Source organism: Schistocerca americana, chromosome 2 (genome assembly GCF_021461395.2).
Source record: "Schistocerca americana isolate TAMUIC-IGC-003095 chromosome 2, iqSchAmer2.1, whole genome shotgun sequence".
Classification (NCBI taxonomy): Eukaryota; Metazoa; Arthropoda; class Insecta; order Orthoptera; family Acrididae; genus Schistocerca; species Schistocerca americana.
Window position 1 is genome coordinate 593,297,931 of NC_060120.1, and position 12,256 is coordinate 593,310,186.

Sequence of the window (12,256 nt, forward strand, 5' to 3'; positions counted from 1 at the left end):
ACACTTTCCGCGGCTCAAAAGGCACGAGAACTGCATTTACAACTTAAAGAGTACACTTGTACGGTTGGAAACACTTTTCGGAGAGGAGATTAAAAATCACGAATGTGAGCTTCTTACACATTGTCGGAGTTCAAAAGCAGACGCTGTTTTGCGCACAAAATCTTTCGGGAACAGTTTATAGTACAAACAGAATTTTCCGTTGACATATATTTGTAAATGAAATGGTTGCCTACGCATGTTCTAATACACTTTACTACTCTCTGAACAACTGGTTTGCCGTCGCCACGTAAAACACTGTCATCATCTCTATTTCTATTGTTTTTTTTCTATTATTCAGCAAAATATCTACTTTAAATGGAAGAGGAGAGTGGCACAAGGCACACATTATAAGAGAACCTACTGAAATTCACACAATCGCGAATACACAATTTTTTACACGAGGGGTGAAGGTCAGAACTCAGAACTGAACCTCCCGTCGACGACGATTTAAAGTCCGGTGTGGATATCAACTGGATTCTCTTCTAGGGCATCATCCGCGATTTACCTGCAGTGATTTGGTCTAACCACGAAAAACCTGAATCAAGATGGCGGACGGGAATTTGAACCTCGCTAATCCCTAATGCTAATACAGTGCGTTAACTACTGCACCAATTTGCTCGGTAATGTTTACCATAGCGAATACTGCACATAGAGTTGGTTTGTTATAAGAAGTGATTAACGTCCGAATGGTAAGGAACTAATCATTCTGGAAACAACCGCTTGCTGCGACAACGCCATTTTTCCACACCATACAGTCTCTCATGCGTGTGAGTCCAGTAATGAAGGGAGCAAGATTGTAAAACTGCCATCATTGACAAATGTAACAGGGAATGAACAAACCAGATTATATATCACACATTCAATAGTTTATTTAGACAGTATTGTCGAAATAGGTTAGAGTAATTCTTAAAAGGTAAGAATAATTCATTTGTATTTTATTAATAATGATTTAACGATCCGCAGTTACATTTTCATATCATTACATTCTGCGTATCCAACTATTAGGAAATGAAGCAACAAAGTATTTAGAAAACATTTTTCATCCACTTGCCAACAGTATTAGGTTTACACAGAAATCTTGGAATCCGAAAATGAAAAAAAGAAAATAAATAAATAAAATAAAAATCAAGTGGATTAAGCAAGTGCCATTGAACCTCAACAGAAACAAGCAGGAAATATAGCACTTAATAATACTCTCAGAACTTCGCATCCGATAATGTTAATGGGTGTTCCATGCCTTCTAATTTTTAATGTTGGCCAGCATAACAAAATTTGAATGTGTGAAGAATACAATAAAAGATGAAAAACTTATGTTTTTTAAATCTACAGTTATTTGGTTAAACTGGAAGTCAGGGGCAGCATTCGACGAGATGAATATAGGATATCTGATATGATGAATAAATGAATATAGGAAACGTTTCAAAACAATCATCAAATTGGTCGACTCAGCCAACGGAGTCCTCATCTTAATTCTATTTCGTGCTATGCTGTGCATCATATGGTTTGAGTATGTAACACCTCCTGGAGAGGGCACATCTTCGATCTCAAAATTTCATATTTTTTTCGTCTCTTGTAGGCCAGAAAAAGAGGTTTTTCTTTTCGAGTTGTGCATCTGGGTCCATCGACACAGTAAAAAGGAGCACTCCTACATTGCGGCGTTTTCTTTAGTCTACTACAATCACTCTGTCGAGTAAAGCTCAATACATTCTCAGCACGCCTTGACAGATTTTTTATTTGTCCTGGACAAACAGTAAACTACGATGTAATTACAGTGGGCAGTAGGGAAGGAGGAAGTGGAAAATGGGGAGGGCTGCCGGGCAGCTGAACTTCATTCAAGCTTACACTGCGCTGCATATTACAACTATCCTTTCTGTAGCTCGAGAAAAGCTGTGCGAGGAAGCAACATAGTCAAGGTGCGGGATCTACTTTGACAACGTACGTGTGTGGCTCATATTTGCCATGCTAGCAGAACAGCGCCAATACAGCCACGGAGACAAGAAACCGACGTCATTTCCCGTGAATAGCTTGGCGCGGCTCTCAGTGTTGCCGCAGCTCTATAGACGACTACTGTTTTCAACGCCGTAGCTGCGGTATCGCCAACAGGCATTTGCACTTCGCAGCTGAATACCAGCAACACCGCTGTTTTGCTGTACGAAGTGTGGCATACTGTCAATACTACCGATATGATCGTAATTTTTCCTATGTTAAGTTAGAGATACGGAAATAAAGAACAGGCATGAAACGTCTCGAAGTAGGTAGGTAGCTTTCCCCTTTTGTCTCATAGCGAGTGTAGCTTTTGCGGCCAGCGTCAGTCGCAAGTAATGCTGGCCACTAACGGGGGTGCCTTTCTGTTTTCTTTTTTTCTCCGAAAAAAAAATTTTTATTCGTCACATTTTTCGCTGTGCAAACCTTTTTCATTTTAGACGCAAGAAGAAAAGAAAGCTTTAGTGCACAGAAAAGTCGCAAAGTGTTGAAGTAAGTGTTTCCCCCGGCTCAGGTAGCAACTCACATAATCTGTGCGCTTCGGCAGACACTTTAGTGCCGAGCAGGTGGATATAATTATGCCGTAGAAGAGCGCGCTACGTCCACTAATTCCGGCAGAATGCCTCGCAACGTCGTTACGAGGAAACGACCTAAGGACAAACGTCGTTTAGCCTGCCGGAGGGAAACTGGGGCAAACTTGCGCACCTCGTGTGTGGCGTGGCCGTCAAGGAGGCGACGTAAACCGCGCCGCGGCTGACGGAGGGTGCCTCTAAAGGGGGTAGCGGCGCCACAGGTGCCGGGCGGCAGCCAGATTACCAAGAAGCGGCGCTGCCTTATCGCCGGCCACACTGTTGCACGCCGGCGGAATCGATGCCGTTATCTGGGGCCGGCACTTTACAGGTTGTTAAGCGGCCGAGTGCTGTTATAAACATTGCAGCCGATTATGGGGGCGCGCAGATGGGTCTGCCTGCTGCGTACCCGCACGTCACCGCGGTGCCCGCGTCACCGCGGCTCGCTATGCGCTTATCTCCTGGGCAACATTCTGCGTGGACTTTCACTCCGCTGCCGCCACCAACCGCGGACACTGCTGTTCTGTCGTGCGCGAGCGTCATCCCGGCTCTCGCGTTTGGAGTCGATTGAGTCTAACGATACCGGACATCAGATCTGACCACAGACGCGATGATGGGGCGTGTTAGGTCATATGTGCGTAAACTGAGGTGAAACTGAACGCCGGTAATATTTATTTTGTTGTAAATCACAGCATCAGTTACACCAAAATTTATCCACCGTCGGTTTCGGTCCTTAATCCTCTGCCGGCGGGAGTGGCCGAGCGGTTCTAGGCGCTACAGTCTGGCGCTACGGTCGCAGGTTCGAATCCTGCCTCGGGCATGGATGTGTGTGATGTCCTTAGGTTAGTTAGGTTTAAGTAGTTGTAAGTTCTAGGGGACTGATGACCTAAGATGTTAAGTCCCATAGTGCTCAGAGCCATTTGAACCATTTTGAACCTTAATCCTCTGACTACCAACGGGACGTATCTGTCCCGCTGTAGGTTTCTCCCACTATAGGTTGCCAGAAAACCACTTCAATTTGTTGTTAGTTATTTCTGTGTGTCAGTGTCCCAGTGGTAAAGGGAAGCCTACTAACGGTTAGCAGAATTCTTATAATTACACATTGCACCTGCACATTGTGCTGTCCTCAATTTTCATCGTTAACCCTAGCTTCCGTATTGTCAATCACATTAGTTCGCACATGCAGATAGGCAACCCATTTACCAGATTTACATAGCGGGCTGCCTTCGCCCCTTCCCTGCTATATCCGTTAACGACTTGCACGCTCGAATTGATGTTTCCCACATCACGATTGAACAGGGGTGCCATCCTCCACCGCAAACGTTCCCAGATTCAGATTAACATATACACTCTGTGAGGATACGAGTTACAGCCACAAGGAAGAAGAATCCGTTTCTGTGTTACTGTTTGGAAAATGGATTGTGGCGTCAAAGTTAACGGTTTCCTTACGAGTTCCTAAAGCCAACGAAAATGAATAAGAAATCCTAATTATGCTAATATACTAACCTTTCCGAGGATAAAGTCGACTACATCACTTAACAGATTTTCATTGTTAGTGAAAACCACACAACACTTTTGCGATATTGGACAATACACTGATGAGCCAAAACATTATGATCACCTGCTTAGCAGCTTTTTGTCCGTCGTGGAACGAAATACATCACTGTTTATGCTTATCAGGAATCAGACAATTTGTTGGTAGGTTTGTGGAGGTATGTGGCATTAGAAGTCTACGCACAAGTTATATAACTGGCGCAAAGAACGGGCAGCTGACATGCGTACGCTGTCATAGCGTCCGATAGCGACCCAGTTGAGTTCCATAGAATTTACATCAGGCGAATTTGGTCGCCGAGACACCCAACGTGAGTTCACTATAACGCTCCTCAAACCACTGTAGCACGGTTATGGGTCCGAGACACGGATAGTTATACTGCTGAAAGATGACACCGCCGTCGGGGAAGACATCAAGCATGTAGGGATGCCAGTGGTTTGCAGCTGTTAGCGTATCTTCGTTTACTACCAAAGGTCCCATTCAGGCGCAGGAGAAAATCTCCCACAGCATAATACCGCTGCCACCAGTCTGCCCATGACGCGCTGCACGTTTTGAGCCGCTGTTCACCTCCATGACGGCATATGTGGAGATGACCAGCGACCTAGTGTAGCAAAAATGTGATTCACCCGAAAGGCCGACACGTTTCCATTGATCGACGGGCGAATCTCGACGGTTCCGTGCGCACTGCAGTCATTATTGATGATATCGTTGGGTCAACATGTGAATATGTAGAGGTGGTCCGCTACGATGCTCCATGTTCAACAATGTATGATGAACGGTGTGCTCCGAAGCACTTGGCGTGCACCAGCATTGTGCTTTTTTGACAGAGATGACACAGATCACCATCTGTCCTACTTTACAGAGCAGACAAGCCTCCGAACCCAATGTTCTGTGAAGGATCTGTGGACGTCAGACTGTTTATCAACTGGTGGTAGTTTCACTATTCTGCTACCTCTTTCCGTTGATGCTCACGACAGTAGCACATAAACATTCGACCAGCTTCGCCGTTCTCGAGATTCTCGTTCACCGGCTCTGCGTAATAATAATCTGCCCTTTGACCCGAAGTCGCTTATCTCAATGGTTTTTCCCATTTGCAGCCCATATCTAACGGTAGGGTGACCCTCTTCCGTGCCTGCTCCGGTTAAGTACTTTAGTTACCGTGTCACGTTCCCGCAAGTCCACCAGGAGGCACCCACCGTCGTAGTGTGCAATGGTCATATTGTTTTAGCTGATCGGTGTATTTGTTGTTTGATAGTACACAAATTTCGTGCATGTTTGATTCAAAATGTATAAATGATTCTATCCAGAACCAACAGAACAGCCAATTACTGTAATCAGTTTTCAGTTATTACGATTTTTAGTTACTGCTGCCATCAGATCTGTAATTAATATAAATGTGACATAAGAATGAGAGGTTATCGGCTAAGAAAATAAAAAAAAATAAAACAAAATTCACCCACCAAAACTTAAAACTCGTAATTTATAAGCTGCCATGACCGAATTATTTTGGCTTGTCGATTGGTAATCTACACGCAAAACCTTTCAATATTACGTTATTTTAATAATAATTGCAGATCTGATTACGACAGCAAGCGAAACCCCGTAATAAATGTCAATATATTAAGATATCTACAGCGCTTTATTTGCAAAAATGCTTAATGACAGGAAACTAATTACGAGAATTTATGATCAGACAGATTTGTAGCGTAGCCCGCTGTGTTACTTAAGTTCGAAGGTGACGTTTTGGTTGTGAGCAGGAGACCCCAACGAATGTGGTCTGGTGAGAATTGCTACAATTCGTTCTATGGCGCGCATTTTATGCACACTGTATTTTCATAATTTCTTTACGTAGATTTTGATAATGTCACAGGTAAAAGCAGATGAACGGTATCAGTAGACTCGACATTTCCCTCACTGGAGATTCTGGAATCCTCTTTTCTAGCAAATTCATTACCGCCCACGAGCAGAATTTAATACGCTGCACACATAGCACAATTTTCTACTGTTACAGGGATGGAGGCTTAGAATTATAAGGGGCCGTCGAATACAGTGCCATTACAGAAAACCCACGGGCTCATAATGAGGAGGATGACAGGGCAGCAAAATATCCGAAAGATATGATTTGTATTCAAAACGAACGGAGTTCAAATTATCGTCTGGCAATTTTGATGTCGCGCACAGATAGCACCACGAGTAGGGAAAGTACACTTGGTTGTATGTATACAGGATGAACATCAATAAAAGCGACAGGCTGCAGGGACGGTTTCCTGACTGGAAATAGAGAAAAAAGGGTCCTATGAACATGTCTTCAGAAATGCGTCGTTGTCACAGTAGATGGCGCTGGCGAATGACCAAGTGCCATTCGTTCCTCGTGCATTGCAGGCTGTGTGATTGATGCAGCGTACTGTAAGAAGCAGAATGGTCCGATATTCATGTCAGGTGCAAAGCAAGATGGCGTTTGTGTACGGCTAAGCAGATGGAAGCGGTAGAGAGGCAGCACGGCTACACCAAAACAAGTTCCCTCACAGACACCAACCAAATCACACAAAATTTCAAGCCGTTTTTGGGCGTCTGTGTGATCATGGGTCCTTTCAGACAGACGAAAACGCAGGGAGGCGGGGACTGTGCGTACACTATATTTGGAGGGTACGGGTCTGCCACTCGAATGTTTCCATCTGCTTGGCCGTACACAAACACCAACCCCGTTTGTACCAGACATGAGTAGCAGCAGATCATTCTACTGCTTACAGTAGTCTGCGTCAATCATCCACCCTGCAACACACAAGGAACACACGGCATGCGATTAGAGGAACTTTTCATTCTTAAGCGCCATCTACCAACGCGACGTTGCATTTCCGAACACATTTTCATACGTCCCCTTTTCTCCTCCATTTCCCTGCAGTTTGTCAGTTTTATTTATGTTTACCCTGTATAATTCCCTGATTTCCGATTTTACGTTTAGTTGACAACGCGTGAGCGCTTATTCATTAAATGCTGCACATTAATACCGTAGATATGAATCATATGCATGTTAATGGCACTTTACTAAGCTCATAAGTAGATATAGTGAAAATAATTGCACTTATTTCAGGTGTTATTTTAAACTTCTCTATTCTCTATTAACTGGCTATGATAGTTTCACAAAAAATGATGGTGTCACAAATAACAGAATAATACCCTACTGTAAGTCAGTCTTGTCTTCGCGGAATGTCGTTTTTTCCAAAACTCGATAAGGTTACGCCAAAGGGTCTGCGACCAGTTGCCCTGTCCAGTTTCTTTCCAATGATCTTGACGGAGTCTTTAATATTTAACTTCCTTTCTACGTAATCAGATTTGGACTAATCGAAGGTGACATTTTACTTAACTGATATAAGAACTTCCAGAATACTTAAATAAAGATGGCTAGTCGCCCTTTGAGCGCCTCCTCTCCTGTAAAAAGGTTGGTCAGAGCATACTGGACTATTCGTAAGTACCGCCGGAGTTTGGGAGATGACCGCGTGAAAACTGTAAGATCTACAGAAAATACGTATCAACGGACAGAGAATCTCTCCAAGTTTTTATTTCACATTACGAATGCTCAGTATGGGATCTGTATGCGATGCGGCAAATCAATACGTGTGCGTAGTCCATTGACGGCCACGACACGAAATGCATTGAATGGCGCGAAAGCCCGCATCTCGTGGTCGTGCGGTAGCGTTCTCGCTTCCCACGCCCGGGTTCCCGGGTTCGATTCCCGGCGGGGTCAGGGATTTTCTCTGCCTCGTGGTGGCTGGGTGTTGTGTGATGTCCTTAGGTTAGTTAGGTTTAAGTAGTTCTAAGTTCTAGGGGACTGATGACCTAAGATGTTTTAAGTCCCATAGTGCTCAGAGCCATTTGAACCATTTTTTGAATGGCGCGAAAATAGCGATCATTGGAAATCTGTTCATTGTGTTGACTATCTGCACGAGCGAACTAATTCGATGCACCAACATGGGGTGGCTGAGTTATCTATATGCGCTGATATCCCTGTCCAGTAGTGCATCATGGGGCGTACTGCGGATCGGAACTTTTTATGTAACATGTAGTTTTTCCGCAGTCGTGTTTCGAAACCTCGGAAGCATTTATGAATATCACTGTACTCTGTTCCAGCATTAAAGCAATTCGCGTCACTCCTGTCCTAAACATTTGAGCGTACCTGTGGTCTTTTGAGAGCTAACGGTGAATATGAGTAGTAGAGTATGAGGTAGAAGTAGTGCGTGCGGTGTATGCGGCTTTTCGTGGCGTGTCGCTAACTCTTCGCCTCTCCACAGCGCAGACAAAAATTTTGATAATAAATCAGAGTTGTTTTAAAGCTGAAGTCAAACACATGTTGATATTCAGTCTGTACGAAATAGCTTTTGTATTGTGGACGTACTCCACGCAACATTGCGCTTCAAGTCGTACAGACAATCCCAAAACCGAGTGCACATTTCTATAAGTCAGTTGTTAACTAATACTGTAGGAAATGAGAAATTCTTACTCACGAAACCACATTAGTAACATATAATGGTTACGATATATGTTAATGTAAAGATAACAAAAGCGTACATACATACAGGTTTATTAGACGAATTACAAGACATTCTGTTACGTACGGTGATGTTGAAAGTCTAGAACATCCATAAACATTTATTTTATTTTTTTCGTGTTCAGTCATTTCTGCTTCTGACTGAATGAATGAAATAACATAATTTAAAAGTCATTATGTTTTCCATGGAGTTTCTCTCAGCGCAACACCGACTTCCATAAATGAAAGTGCATATTATTAGCAAGGCAATCACAGGGAAAAAAATCAGCCATGTCGTTTGCGATGGAAGCGACACGGAATTTGCCTCTAGCAATTTAGGGGAGCCAATGGAAACCTGTATCAAAGTGGCCGGATGGGGATTTGAATCGCCTCCATCCTGAAGGCGAATGTAACGTCTAACTAACAATAATTCGTATTCTTCTGCGCTTAAAAGTGACTCTGTAACTAATAAAAATTCAAACGCATTTTAGCCTATATGTGGCTGAAGCGACGTCTTCAACATATGTTATTTCTCGTACATCTATCTCTCTGAACTGGTGGCACGTATATGCCACCTTTTTTATGAAAAGCTTTCCAACATTTGTTGACAACGCTTTACGTTTGACGCAGTTGCTCCTGATGTTAAACCTAAGCGTCTTATTTGTAACTGTAATCCTTCACCTTCCCATCTTCCCATTCGATTACAGTTAATAACGGAAGAGTCTCTTTTTTTTTCTTTCTTTGTCGGCCGATGTCACGATTGCGACTTACTGCAGGGAATATTTCGTTGACGGGTGTCTATCTGGTAAATCCTCTGCACTCCCGTTCTGCTGCCGCCGCTGCTCGAGGAACAAAAGTGCTGCTGTGGGCAGCGATTGGCGCTCGGATTATAGCCGACACGCACCGCGGGCAACGAATGGAAATGGTATTATCGTCTCCAGTCACCCGTGCTGCCGCCAACCGAACACGCGACGAATTCGTTAGCCAATCACCACTGCCTATCCCCACTTACGAACTGCTGGCTCCCAGTGAATCCAGAATCTTCTCTAGTCAACGGTTGTTCCTACAGAAGCAGCTGTTACCACGCATCTAGACTTTTTTTTGCGAATTTGTGTACTGTTGAAAAAGAAACCAGATACCCTCTGTATTACGTGTGATATAACACTGTTTTTCTGACACTGCCGTTTGGGCGTATTGAAATTTGTACGTGTAGTAGCGTATTATTATGCCGGGAAATAAGTTCTTGCGGAAACAGACGTAGTTGAAAACGAGTGGCGAAAGAAAGAACGGAAGAGAGTAATTACTTGAGCGTCACCTGTTCGCCGACTGCTTCAATCTCTGCGGCAGTTCTAGTGCTTTGTCGGTCGGCAGCCTCGACGTCCAGCTCGGCGCCGTTAACAGGATTGCAAGCACAAGGCAGGCGTCCCAGGCTGCAGCGAGCGAATCAGTCTGTACAGTCTTCCCAGCAGTACATTGTCAATTGCAAAGTAAACCAGATCAAATCATTGCAGAACTTGTGATTCGGCTTATGAATTTGTCACAAGCACGAAAATTAGCGGTCTTGACAACAACAGGCACCCAAGTGTTACGAATGTTCTGTATCCATTTTATTGGATTGCCAAACGCCTTTACAAGTAGCAGGAGAGTTCAAAGTGTGATCAGAATTTGATGTTAGTAATTGGGGCACCGCTTCATAAGACCTAGGAATTTCAGAAATAGTTGTTTCCGGTAAGTTGACAACTAAAAGACCTACAAGGCTTAATCTTATTATGGGACCTTACGAAACAGGAAAGTCATCCAAATCTTTTGTGAATCTGCCCGCCACATTAACGAATGTTAACCTGTTACAACAGCAGACTAGAGTCTGATTTTTGGATGGGTTCCCACACCCCTGTAAGCAAATATGGTGATAATACACGTCTTCTGATTGGTTTGATGCGACCCGCCACGAATTTATTTTCTGTACCAGCCTCTTCATCTCAGAGTAGCTCTTGCAACCTACATCCTCAAATATTTGTTGGATGTATTCCAATGTCTGTCTTCCTCTACAATTTTTGCCCTCTACAGCTACTTATAGTACCATGGAAGTCATTACCTGATGTCGCAACAGATGTCCTATATTCAAGCTCATTCTCCTTGTCACTGCTTTCGACATATTCCTTTCCTAGCCGGCCGGAGTGGCCGAGCCGTTCTAGGCGCTACAGTCTGGAACCGCGCTGCTGCTACGGTCGCAGGTTCGAATCCTGCCTTGAGCTTGGATGTGTGTGATGTCCTTAGGTTAGTTAGGTTTAAGTAGTTCTAAGTTTTAGGGGACTGATGACCTCAGAAGTCAAGTCCCATAGTGCTCAGAGTCATTTGAACTATTCCTTTCCTGTCCTGTTCTACGCGGAAACTCCTCATTCTTCGCCTTATCAGCCCACCTAATTTTCACCATCCGTCGGTAGCACCGCATTTTAATTGCTTCAATTCTCTTCTGTTCCGGTTTTCCCACAGTCCATGTTTCATTGCCATACAATTCTGTGGTCAGAACGTACATTTTCATAAATTTCCTCTACAAATTGAGGTCTATATTGGAAACTAATAGCTTTCTCTTGCCCAGGAATGGCCTTTTTGCCAGTGCTAGTCTGCTTTTGATGTCCTCATTGCTCCGTCCGTCATTCGTTATTTTGCTGCCTGATGATAAGTTTCTCCCTGTTCTGATTACTGCGACTACTCATTACTTTCGTCTTTCTTCGATTGACTCTCAATTCATATTCTGTACTCATTAGACTGCTCATTCCATTCAGGAGATCATGTAATTCTTCTTCACTTTCACTCAGGATAGCAACGTTAGCAGCGAATCATATCACTGATATATTTTCACCTTGAATTTTAATTCCATTCTTCAATCTACATTTTATTTCCATCATTGCTTCTTCGATTTTCCGAGTGAACAGTAGGGGCTAAAGACTACATCCCTGTCTTACACCCTTTTTAATCCGAGCATTTCGTTGTTGGTCGTCCACTCTTATTATTCCCTCCTGGTTCTTGTACATGTTGCATATTACCCGTCTCTCCCTATAGCTTACCTCTATTTTTCTCAGAATTTCGAACATCTTCCGCCATTTTACATTGCCGAATGCTTTTCCCTGGTAAATAAATCCGATGAACGTGTCTTGATTTTTCTTTAGCCTTGCTTCTATTATCAACCGCAACGTCAGAATTGCCTCTCTTACCTTTCCTGAAGCCAAAATGATCGTCATCTAACACATCCACAATTTTCTTCTCCGTTCTTCTGTATCTTGTTCTTGTCAGCAACTTGGACGCATGAGCTGTTAAGCTGATTGTGCGATAATTCTCGCACTTATCAGTTCTTGCAGTCTTCAGAATTGTGTGGATGATATTTTTACGAAAGTCAGATGATGTGTCACCAGACTCATATATTCTACACACCAACGTGAATAGTCGTTTGGTTGCCACTTCCCGCAATGATTTTAGAAATTATGATGGAATGTTTACTATCCCTTCTGCCTTATTGGATCTTAAGTCCTCCAATGTTCGCTTACATTCTGATTGTAATTTAGGACTCATATCTCTTCTAAATCGACT